Source organism: Protopterus annectens, chromosome 2.part0 (assembly GCF_019279795.1).
Source record: "Protopterus annectens isolate FY-2018-M chromosome 2.part0, PAN1.0, whole genome shotgun sequence".
Lineage (NCBI taxonomy): Eukaryota > Metazoa > Chordata > Ceratodontiformes > Protopteridae > Protopterus > Protopterus annectens.
The window spans coordinates 803,779,372-803,793,293 of record NC_056728.1 but is presented as its reverse complement, the minus strand read 5'-3'; the positions used below and the strand labels follow the sequence as shown (position 1 = coordinate 803,793,293).

The 13,922-nt window shown below is 34.9% G+C and overlaps 1 protein-coding gene across 1 annotated transcript in view; it reads right to left on the bottom strand.

Moving 5' to 3' along the window:
- Positions 1–13,922, bottom strand: part of PTPRD (protein tyrosine phosphatase receptor type D) — a 6,523,893-nt gene that overhangs the window by 2,260,237 nt on the left and 4,249,734 nt on the right. The window contains exon 11 of the mRNA XM_044061085.1: positions 2,107–2,156. The gene's annotated coding sequence lies outside the window, so the exon portion shown is untranslated. The remainder of the gene's footprint in view (positions 1–2,106; positions 2,157–13,922) is intronic.

Genomic DNA, 13,922 nt, shown 5'->3' with positions numbered 1-13,922 from the left:
TTTGTTTTATTTTGTATGACAATCTAGTTGTTCACTTGAATTTACCAAGCAGATTACAGATAAAATAGTACCCCAGGGTTCGGGCTTGGAACCTCTGTTATTTGGGATATACTTTTCTGAGGTGCAGGCCAAAACCAGTGGGCTATGGCTAACCAACTTTGCAGATGACTACAAGCTGAGACCTGTCATCAATTCTCCTGGTGACATGGACATCCTCCAAGAGGGTCTCACCCAAATAAATGACTGGTGCCAGAAACATGGCCTCATGCTGAATACAAAAAAAATGTATCATCATCCCCTTTGAGGAGAGTGATGTCCCCACAAATGATCACATTAATAACAATGTCCTAAGCATGCATTTAGTGGTGAGGGATTTGGACACCCAGGTTGATAGCAACCTGACTTTTGACCTCCATGCTGATTCCATTGTATGGAAAGCTTTCTACATGGCTCACCTCATAAATAAGAGTATGTCATCCAGGGACAAGATGTGATAACATCCCTGTATTCTTCCCTTATAAGACACATTATTGAGTATAACATCCCATTCGGCATGTACCTCATAAAGCACATGCAGCAGCTGGAGAGACCACAGAGGTTCCTCACCAGGAGAATTCAGAGCCTCAAAAATCTACCATACACAGATAAGCTAAAAGCTCTATCCCTCTAATTGGTTTCATACAGACTCCTCAGAGGTGACCTCTATCTGGCTTACAAGGCAAACAAGGACCTCCACCTTGATGGGACTACTGCATATCCACAAGTCAAGCTCCACTCGAGTAACTCACACAGGCAGCCTCAGCCTGATCTGTGACATCAGTAGGACTATTTCATCATTTAATCATTCACTAAAGTGTGTGACATAATATTTGATAAATGGACATGCTGTAAGACACATTGATCAGGCTTGAAAATGGACATAAAGCATCATTGAGTCAAATACATTAGAAATTATAGTAGTTTTATGGGGTTACTTTATCATCATAAAAACGACAGACAGAGGTAAAGCACTTTCATAGTATTGCCATGAAAATTAAATGACCTGTATATACAAATCTATTACAAATAACAGTAAAATTACAGAATTAAACCCATTTTTGTTGGGGAACTCTTGCCCTCTCACATCTGTGCACCCAGTTTATTGATGTGATTTCACTATTTCTCCAATTCAGAGAAACAGCAAAAATGCAATTTAAAGTGTACATTTTTGCCCACCATTACAAAATGCATCTTCAACAAATCAAAAGTACTGCTATTCACTGACACAATCAGATCACTGAAATGCAGCTTTAGATAAGTGTACCTCAATTAAAATGGAGAAGAAAAGACTTTTTTTTCTGAAATATGGATCAATGTATACCCACACACACACACACACACACACACACACACACACACACACACACACACACACACACACACACACGAGTATGCACGTATGCACACAGGCACTGTCATTGTATAATATCACCTTATTCCTACAGTATAGTGAGGCTTTTGAGAGCTGAAGTAAATATTACTCCTCATTAATGTGTGACACTTGAGATATATGCTTAATTCACTAATGCAGTGAGCACTTTCATCATGTTGATGCAACCTAGATAGTAAGTTTAGATGTGGCAGAACTGTGGAAAACCAGGTGTTTTGTGTGAAACCTTTTGATTTGATTTTGTTTTGGCCACTTAATGGGGACTAAGGCAAATGAATAATATAACAATGGTGTGGTGAAAATAACATGGAATAATATATCACTTAACAAGAGATAATTTCACTTATACTAACCAAGAAATGAACAGTTATAAAACCATTCAGTGTATGAAGCATTACGTCTTCAATATTAAATCTCACAAAAAAAACCTTAGTCAGTAAAGAAAATCACCAGCTACAAGGCGCAGATTACCTGGTTACAGGAGATATATATCACTTAAAAATGGTCTATCCATAAAATATTCTGGAAGCTGTTGAAGCTCTTAATACCATGTTATTCATGTTGTACACTGTTATGTACCATTTTTACATTTAGGGAATGTGTAATATAGCATCTGATATACTAAGACTGGAAATCAGTTTCAGATCTGATTTCATAAAGCGATAAATATAACATACCTGGATTTTGAACCCGCCTCAATTATCCTTGGTTAAAATCCAGTACTCATCTGAAAAAAAAAGAGAAACAAAAATGTTATGTTTGAAAGTATAGACTGGTATGCAAAATAAATTTGGTCTTACAAATTTCATTGCACCTACTCTGATCATGTTATTTGCACTGCAGTTCATATCAATTTTCTGCTGTATCACACAGCTCACCATGTGCAGTTAGTGATCGCACCTTGCTTTCAAGCGTTGTGACACTTTTTGACCCCTTTTGGAATTTTTCTCTCTTCCTCACAACCATGTCCAGGAAAGTATATTTTCAGCAGCTCCTGCAAATTTTCTGTTGGCTAACATGTAATATGCATATCATGCATTCCCCATTCTTGTTTTTAAATGGTTGCTGGGAATTCTGTCTTCTGAGTTATTTAAATACTATTCTCTGCATCATGCATTTGGTTTAGTTCTTTTTGAAATTTCAAATTACTACAAGGAACTGAAAGCTTTCCTGCTTACTGTAGTATAAACACATTGCACATTTCTGCACTATCTGTAGTGATCAACTTATGAGCTTTCAACATACAGACTACAATCTGGGGGGTGCACATAACTGGGCTTTAGGCAAGATGTACAGTTTTAGGAAATTATCTTCCCCTAGTTGTGAAAACTATTAAGCCATAATGTTGACTGTTAATTATACTTCATGTGAGTTTGTACTTAAGATTTCCACCTCAGACTAAGAAATGCCTTAAAATAATACTTCAAACACAGCAATAAATCCCAGCCTCATAATCATCCAGTTGGAGTTATCTTTTAATTTCCCTTTGCTTACTTTGTTTATCCACAGGTGCAAAATGTATTATTTACTTCTGTGTGACAAATCATTTTGTAAAAGATCATTTTTGTTACTATTTTGCATTAGCATTTGGTTTACAACTGCTCTTTGACTCCTTTTCCTCTGTAAGCATTTCTTTTGCTGGTGAACTTGTGTATCTCATGGGCATACCTCCCATCCTTTAGAGAAACAAAATCTGGACAAAGCCATAAATAAAAGTGGGACAAAGGCCCAAAAATAGGGGCATTTTTTAAATATAGCTGTTACAAACTTAGAAAGTGAATAGAATAGCAGGTTTTGCATTAGCGTGAATTTTCTGAAGGGTATGAAGTCTGAAACTCAAACATCTATCATTATTTTTTAACTGCAGTCTTTAAGGATTTTCCACTAATTTTCCAAAAAATATATAATTTTATGAAAAATGGACCAAAAATATGAGGCAAAAATCTGCACATTCTGCAAAAAATTGGTAAAATAGAGAGCTATGCTCATGGGGAGGAAAGCATAAACAAATTTTGCATTGTTGAGAAAAAACATTTCATGTGATTTCATAGGATATGACACATTTTAGAGTTTCTACAGTTTGTCAGGAAACAAACGCAGGCTCAAGGACACAAAGTCTCCAAAGTGAAAAAAAGTAAAAACAGGTTTATTACTTTGCAACGAAAGAGTATGATACAAAAGTAAACCGTTTATATTTGTATCATACTGTTTAGTTGCAAAGTAATAAACCTGTTTTTACTTTTTTTCGCTTTGGTGGCTTTGTGCTCTTGAGCCTGCGTTTGTTTCCTGAGTTGCAGTTTGGATTTGTTTGTTTCTACAGTTTGTGACATTTACAGTGTCTGGTTAAACTCCTTTACCCTGATTTGAACCAAAATTATCTAAAGTCTACAGTTGATTTTGCTATATCTTAAATGAGACATTTATCATCAAACCAGTTTTGAAAGCTTTAAGGAATAGTCAAGTGAATATACCTTTAAATCTTAATTGTCAATTGTTAATTGATTGAGACATGATTTTTAACTGATTTTAATGTATGTATAAAAACACTCTCATTTGACTGTTATGCTTATTTGCCTGATGAAGCTATTTCTAGGAAAAGTATTACTTGCGTTTTAAAGGTGTTTTTTATTGTGTTGTTTTAATAAAGTTGTTAACAAGTAGCAATGGCACTGGATTGCCTTTATTTTCATTAATTTATGTTTTGTAGTAAATTTGGCTTTATCTAAGTGGTGGAGCTATTTTTTAACTTTGCATGTAATCAACATTTGAAAAACGTGTTCAGTATTTGCATTCTTTATAAGATGATCTTAGTCCGGATATCTTCAGTCACTTATTCAGTAAATCAGCTGCAAGCTATGAAAAATTGTTTCACTACTACCTTTGCAAGTATGTATACTGGCCTCACCCATATTTATTGCCCATCACTATTAGTGCAGTGCAGTATTCATTTATAGCAGTCATACAACATATCTGTCAGGACTCTAGTTCCTTTTTCCTTTGCAATCAACATTTGAAGACTTCATTTCACTCCCAAGATTTTGGACAATTAAAATAATTATTTACATACTCTCCTACCTTTTCAGTACTTTGGATTAGTGCTATTTGCAAGTGTTTGACTATTTGGTGTCTGAATCATCTACTATTTTTTACATCTATGGCTCTAACAGTTCATTGTCTTCCTGTCTGGAATAATATTAGGCAGCACCCCGTGGATTGTCTCTGCTATGGGAACAAATAAACTTTTTCTTGAAATACCAGACTGATGAAATCCCACAGGCATACTAATGGAGGATATCATATTTTATTTCTTTGCTAGATTATCATCACAACTTTGGGAAACTCACAATCATTCTGAACCCACACCTGGCTTACTACATGGTCAAAGCCATTAGAACAGTCTTGCGTCTTTGTTTCCTTCTATCTATATATTTCTAGTGAATCTGAAACATAATATTTATAATCATCTGCAGTGGTCATTCATGTAGCAGACAATGATGACACATCAGGTGTATTACTGCTTTTTGATCATCCCACCTCATCCTTGTGCTGTGCTCCAAAGCTTGTTAAGTAAAAACACTTTTACTGTATGGGACTCCAGGATGATCCACATCTTTGTAGTGATAAGAAAATTTGCACAATTATGTTGATAAAAGTATAGTTTCTTCTGCAGTCAACCCCTCTGACCAATGTTATCTATTTGCAGAGTAGGACTCCTTGTGCACTGATACTGAAGTAAGGTATTAACAACTACCTGCATTGCATTTCGACTGCTTGAAGGTCCTTTGTTAGAATTGCTTTGTCTTCCATTTTTCTGTTTTGAAATTTCTAAACTGATAAACAGCAAGCAAGGCCTGGCCTTGATGGGCCTTGGCAGAAGACAGTTTCATTAGATGTACAAATACCAGTCACCAACTAACAATGGCCCATAGCCATCCTATGCTATCTGCATTTCATACTCCCACACTGCTTCAGCAGTTTATAGAACCGCACCCATTGTATTTTATTAACACTGCTTCACCAGTTTATAGAACTGCACCCATGTTATTTTATTAACACTGCTTCACCAGTTTATAGAACTGCACCCATGTTATTTTATTAATACTGCTTCATCAGTTTATAGAACTGTACCCATGTTAATTTATAAACCCTACTTCACCAGTTTATAGAACTGCACCCATGTTATTTTATTAACACTGCTTCACCAGTTTATAGAATGGAACCCATATTATTTTATTAACACAGCTTCAACAGTTTATAGAACTGTACCCATATTATTTTATTAACACTGCTTCAGCAGTTTATAGAATTGCACCCATGTTAGTTTATAAACCCTGCTTCACCAGTTTATAGAACTGTACCCATGTTAGTTTATAAACCCTGCTTCACCAGTTTATAGAACTGCACCCTGTTATTTTATTAACACTGCTTCACCAGTTTATAAAACTGTACCCATGTTATTTTATTAACACTGCTTCAACAGTTTATAGAACTGTACCCATGTTATTTTACTAACACTGCTTCACCAGTTTATAGAACTGTACCCATGTTATTTTATTAACACTGCTTCACCAGTTTATAGAACTGTACCCATGTTATTTTGTTAACACTGCTTCAGCAGTTTATAGAACTGCACCCATGTTATTTTATTAACACTGCTTCACCAGTTTATAGAACTGCAACCTGTTATTTTATTAACACTAATTCACCAGTTTATAGAACTGTACCCATGTTATTTTATTAACACTGCTTCACCGGTTTATAGAACTGTACCATTGTTATTTTATTAACACTAATTCACCAGTTTAAAGAACTGTACCCATGTTATTTTATTAACACTGCTTCACCAGTTTATAGAACTGTGGCATTGTTATTTTATTAACACTGCTTCACCCGTTTATAGAACTGTACCGATGTTATTTTATTAGTACTGTTTCACCATTTTATAGAACTGTACCCATGTTATTTTATTAACACTGCCTCACCAGTTTATAGAACCGCACCCATGTTATTTTATTGATACTGCTTTACCAGTTTATAGAACTGCACCTATGGTATTTTATTATCACTGCTTCACCAGTTTATAGAACCACACCCATTTTATTTTATTAACACTGCTTCACCAGTTTATAGAACTGTACCCATGTTATTTTGTAAACACTGCTTCACAAGTTAATAGAACTGCGCCCATATTATTTTGTTAACACTGCTTCACCAGTTTATAGAACTGCACCCATATTTTTTTATTATCACTGCTTCATCAGTTTATAGAACCGCACCCATGTAATTTTATTAACACTGCTTCACCAGTTTATAGAACTGTACTCATGTTATTTTGTAAACACTGCTTCACTAGTTTATAGAACTGCACCCATATTATTTTGTTAACACTGCTTCACCAGTTTATAGAACTGCACCCATGTTGTTTTATTATCACTGCTTCACCAGTTTATAGAACTGTACCCATGTTATTTTATTAATACTGCTTCACCAGTTTAAAGAACTACACCCTTGTTATTTTGTTAATACTACTTCACCAGTTTATAGAATTGCACCAATGTTATTTTGTTAACACTGCTTCACCAGTTTATAAAAGTGCACCCATGTTATTTTATTAACACTTCTTCACCAGTTTATAGAACTGCACCCATGTTATTTTATTAACACTGCTTCACCAGTTTATAGAACTGCACCCATGTTTTTTTGTTAACACTGCTTCACCAGTTTATAGAACCACACCCATGTTATTTTGTTAACACTGCTTCACCAGTTTATAGAACTGCACCCATGTTATTTTGTTAACAATACTTTGCCAGTTTATAGAACTGCACCCTTGTTATTTTATTAATACGGTTTCACTAGTTTATAGAACTGTAACCATGTTTGTTTATAAACCCTGCTTCACCAGTTTATAGAACTGCACCCATGTTATTTTATTAACACTGCTTTAGGAATTAATAGAACTGCACACATGTTATTTTATTAACACTGCTTCAACAGTTTATAGAACTGCACCCGTTTTATTTTGTTAACACTGCTTCACCAGTTTATAGAACTGCACCCATGTTATACTGTTAACACTGATTCACCAGTTTATAGAAATGCACCCATGTTATTTTATTAACACTGCTTCACCAGTTTATATTACTGCACCCATGTTCTTTTGTTAACACTGCTTCACCACTTTATAGAACCACACCCATGTTATTTTGTTAACACTGCTTCACCAGTTTATAGAACTGCACCAATGTTATTTTGTTAACACTGCTTCACCAGTTTATAGAACTGTTGTTATTGTTGTATCTTTCGGCTTTTCCCAGTTAGGGGTCACCACAGTGGAACTCCGGTCTGCTAATGATTGGCAGTAGATATTTACATGCCGAGTTGCCAGCTCTGACGCACAACCTTCAATGTAGGTATGCCCATTCATGCATGTCTCCACACAGAAGACGCTCTACCTACGAATAGAACAGGACAATGTCATACTGTGAGGCGACAACTCGACCGCAGCACCACCATCGCGGTTTTACCAGTTTATAGAACTGTACCCATGTTTTTTTACTAATACTGCTTTACCTGTTTATAGAACTGTAACCATGTTAGTTTATAAACCCTGCTTCACCAGTTTATAGAACTGTACCCATGTCATTTTGTTAACACTGCTTCACCAGTTTATAGAACTGCTCCCATGTTATTTTATTAACACTGCTTCACAAGTTTATAGAACTGCACCCATGTTATTTTGTTAACACTGCTTCACCAGTTTATAGAACTGCACCCATGTTATTTTATTAACACTGCTTCACCAATTTATAGAACTGCAGCCATGTTATTTTGTTAACACTGCTTCAACAGTTTATAGAACTGCACCCATGTTATTTTATTTACACTGCTTCACCAGTTTATAGAACCGCACCCATGATATTTTGTTAACACTGCTTCACCAGTTTATAGAACTGCACCCATGTTATTTTATTAATACTGCTTCACAGTTCATAGAACTGCACCCGTGTTATTTTATTAACAATGCTTCACAAATTTATAGAACTGCACCCACATTATTTTGTTAACACTGCTTCACCAGTTTATAGAACTGCACCAATGTTATTTTATTAACACTGCTTCACCAGTTTATAGAACCGCACACATGTTATTTTATTAACACTGCTTCACCAGTTTATAGAACAGTACCCGTGTTATTTTATTAATACTGCTTTACCAGTTTATAGAACCACACTCATGTTATTTTATTAACACTGCTTCACCAGTTTATAGAACTGTACCCATGTTATTTTATAAACCCTGCTTCACCTGTTTATAGAACTGCACCCATGTTATTTTATTAACACTGCTTCACCAGTTTATAGAACTGCACCCATGTTATTTTATTAACACTGCTTCACCAGTTTATAGAACTGTACCCATGTTAGTTTATATACACTGCTTAACCAGATTATAGAACTGCACCCATGTTATTTTATAAACCCTGCTTCACCTGTTTATAGAACTGCACCCATGTTATTTTATTAACACTGCTTCACCAGTTTATAGAACTGCACCCATGTTATTTTATTAATACTGATTCAGCAGTTTATAGAACTGTACCCATGTTAGTTTATTAACACTGCTTCACCAGTTTATAGAACTACAACCCATGTTTGTTTAAAAACCCTGCTTCACCAGTTTATACACCTCTACCAATGTTATTTTATTAATACTGATTCAGCAGTTTATAGAACTGTGCCCATGTTAGTTTATAAACCCTGTTTTACCAGTTTATAGAACTGCACCCATGTTATTTTATTAACACTGCTTTAGCAGTTTATAGAACCACACCCATGTCATTTTATTAACACTGCTTCTACAGTTTATAGAACTGCACGCATATAATTTTAACACTACTTCAGGAGTTTATAGAACTGCACCCATGTTATTTTATTAATACTGCTTCACCTGTTTATAGAACTGTACCCATGTTAGTTTATAAACCTTGCTTCACCAGTTTATAGAACTGTACCCATGTTAGTTTATAAACTCTGCTTCACCAGTTTATAGAACTGCACCCATGTTAGTTTATAAACCCTGCTTCACCAGTTTATAGAACTGTGCCCATGTTAGTTTATAAACCCTGCTTCACCGGTTTATAGAACTGCACCCATGTTATTTTATTAACACTGCATCACCAGTTTATAGAACTGCACCCGTGTTAATTTATTAACACTGCTTCACCAGTTTATAGAACTGCACCCATGTTATTTTAATAACAGTGCTTCACCAGTTTATAGACTTGCACCCATGTTATTTTAGTAACACTGCTTCACCAGTTTTTAGAACTACACCCATGTTATTTAACACTGCTTCACCAGTTTATAGAACCGCACCCATGTTATTTTATTAATACTGCTTCACCAGTTTATAGAACTGCGCAATTTTTTTATTAACACTGCTTCACCAGTTTATAGAACTGCTCCCATGTTATTTTATTAACACTGCTTCACAAGTTTATAGAACTGCACCCATGTTATTTTGTTAACACTGCTTCACCAGTTTATAGAACTGCACCCATGTTATTTTATTAACACTGCTTCACCAATTTATAGAACTGCAGCCATGTTATTTTGTTAACACTGCTTCAACAGTTTATAGAACTGCACCCATGTTATTTTATTTACACTGCTTCACCAGTTTATAGAACCGCACCCATGATATTTTGTTAACACTGCTTCACCAGTTTATAGAACTGCACCCATGTTATTTTATTAATACTGCTTCACAGTTCATAGAACTGCACCCGTGTTATTTTATTAACAATGCTTCACAAATTTATAGAACTGCACCCACATTATTTTGTTAACACTGCTTCACCAGTTTATAGAACTGCACCAATGTTATTTTATTAACACTGCTTCACCAGTTTATAGAACCGCACACATGTTATTTTATTAACACTGCTTCACCAGTTTATAGAACAGTACCCGTGTTATTTTATTAATACTGCTTTACCAGTTTATAGAACCACACTCATGTTATTTTATTAACACTGCTTCACCAGTTTATAGAACTGTACCCATGTTATTTTATAAACCCTGCTTCACCTGTTTATAGAACTGCACCCATGTTATTTTATTAACACTGCTTCACCAGTTTATAGAACTGCACCCATGTTATTTTATTAACACTGCTTCACCAGTTTATAGAACTGTACCCATGTTAGTTTATATACACTGCTTAACCAGATTATAGAACTGCACCCATGTTATTTTATAAACCCTGCTTCACCTGTTTATAGAACTGCACCCATGTTATTTTATTAACACTGCTTCACCAGTTTATAGAACTGCACCCATGTTATTTTATTAATACTGATTCAGCAGTTTATAGAACTGTACCCATGTTAGTTTATTAACACTGCTTCACCAGTTTATAGAACTACACCCATGTTTGTTTAAAAACCCTGCTTCACCAGTTTATACACCTCTACCAATGTTATTTTATTAATACCGATTCAGCAGTTTATAGAACTGTGCCCGTGTTAGTTTATAAACCCTGTTTTACCAGTTTATAGAACTGCACCCATGTTATTTTATTAACACTGCTTTAGCAGTTTATAGAACCACACCCATGTCATTTTATTAACACTGCTTCTACAGTTTATAGAACTGCACGCATATAATTTTAACACTACTTCAGGAGTTTATAGAACTGCACCCATGTTATTTTATTAATACTGCTTCACCTGTTTATAGAACTGTACCCATGTTAGTTTATAAACCTTGCTTCACCAGTTTATAGAACTGTACCCATGTTAGTTTATAAACTCTGCTTCACCAGTTTATAGAACTGCACCCATGTTAGTTTATAAACCCTGCTTCACCAGTTTATAGAACTGTGCCCATGTTAGTTTATAAACCCTGCTTCACCGGTTTATAGAACTGCACCCATGTTATTTTATTAACACTGCATCACCAGTTTATAGAACTGCACCCGTGTTAATTTATTAACACTGCTTCACCAGTTTATAGAACTGCACCCATGTTATTTTAATAACAGTGCTTCACCAGTTTATAGACTTGCACCCATGTTATTTTAGTAACACTGCTTCACCAGTTTTTAGAACTACACCCATGTTATTTAACACTGCTTCACCAGTTTATAGAACCGCACCCATGTTATTTTATTAATATTGCTTCACCAGTCTATAGAACTGCGCAATTTTTTTTTATTAACACTGCTTCACCAGTTTATAGAACCGTACCCATGTTATTTTATGAACACTGCTTCAACAGTTTATAGAACCGCACCCATGTTATATTATTAACACTGCTTTACCAGTTTAAAGAACCGCACCCATGTTATATTATTAACACCACTTCAACAGTTTATAGAACTGCACCCATGTTATTTTATTAAAACTGCTTCAGCAGTTTATAGAACTGTACCCATGTCAGCTTATAAACCCTGTTTCACCAGTTTATAGAACTGTACCCTTGTTAGTTTATAAACCCTTCTTCACCAGTTTATAGAAGTGCACCCTTGTTATTTTATTAACACTGCTTCACTGGTTTATAGAACTGCATCCATTTTATTTTATTAACACTGCTTCACCAGTTTATAGAACTGCACCCATGTTTTTATTAATACTGCTTCACCAGTTTATAGAACTGTACTAATGTTATTTTATTAACACTGCTTCACCAGTTTATAGAACTGCACCCTGTTATTTTATTAACACTGCTTTAGCAGTTTATAGAACCACACCCATGTTATTTTATTAACACTGCTTCAACAGTTTATAGAACTGCACGCATATAATTTTAACACTGCTTCAGCAGTTTATAGAACCGCACCCATGTTATTTTATTAATACTGTTTCATCCGTTTATAGAACTGTACCCATGTTAGTTTATAAACCTTGCTTCACCAGTTTATAGAACTGTACCCATGTTAGTTTATAAACCCTGCTTCACCAGTTTATAGAACTGTACCCATGTTAGTTTATAAACCCTGCTTCACCGGTTTATAGAACTGCACCCATGTTATTTTATTAACACTGCTTCACCAGTTTATAGAACTGCATCCATGTAACTTTATTAACACTGCTTTAGCAGTTTGTAGAACCACACCCATGTTATATTATTAACACTGCTTCACCAGTTTATAGAACTGCACCCATGTTATTTTATTAACACTGCTTCAGCAGTTTATAGAACTGCACAAATGTTAGTTTATTAACACTGCTTCACCAGTTTATAGAACTGCACCCATGTTATTTTTGTTAACACTGCTTCACAAGTTTATAGAACTGCACCCATGTTAGTTTATTAACACTGATTCATCAGTTTATAGAACTGTACCCTTGTTAGTTTAAAAACCTGCTTCGCCAGTTTTCAAAACTGCACCCATGTTAGTTTATAAACCCTGTTTCATCAGTTTATAGAACTGCACCCGTGTTATTTTATTAATACTGCTTCACCAGTTTATAGAACTGAACCCATGTTATTTTATTAACGCTGCTTCACCAGTTTATAGAACTGCACCCATATTTTTTTATTATCACTGCTTCATCAGTTTATAGAACCGCACCCATGTAATTTTATTAACACTGCTTCACCAGTTTATAGAACTGTACTCATGTTATTTTGTAAACACTGCTTCACTAGTTTATAGAACTGCACCCATATTATTTTGTTAACACTGCTTCACCAGTTTATAGAACTGCACCCATGTTGTTTTATTATCACTGCTTCACCAGTTTATAGAACTGTACCCATGTTATTTTATTAATACTGCTTCACCAGTTTAAAGAACTACACCCTTGTTATTTTGTTAATACTACTTCACCAGTTTATAGAATTGCACCAATGTTATTTTGTTAACACTGCTTCACCAGTTTATAAAAGTGCACCCATGTTATTTTATTAACACTTCTTCACCAGTTTATAGAACTGCACCCATGTTATTTTATTAACACTGCTTCACCAGTTTATAGAACTGCACCCATGTTTTTTTGTTAACACTGCTTCACCAGTTTATAGAACCACACCCATGTTATTTTGTTAACACTGCTTCACCAGTTTATAGAACTGCACCCATGTTATTTTGTTAACAGTACTTTGCCAGTTTATAGAACTGCACCCTTGTTATTTTATTAATACGGTTTCACTAGTTTATAGAACTGTAACCATGTTTGTTTATAAACCCTGCTTCACCAGTTTATAGAACTGCACCCATGTTATTTTATTAACACTGCTTTAGGAATTAATAGAACTGCACACATGTTATTTTATTAACACTGCTTCAACAGTTTATAGAACTGCACCCGTTTTATTTTGTTAACACTGCTTCACCAGTTTATAGAACTGCACCCATGTTATTTTATTAACACTGCTTCACAAGTTTATAGAACTGCACCCATGTTATTTTGTTAACACTGCTTCACCAGTTTATAGAACTGCACCCATGTTATTTTATTAACACTGCTTCACCAATTTATAGA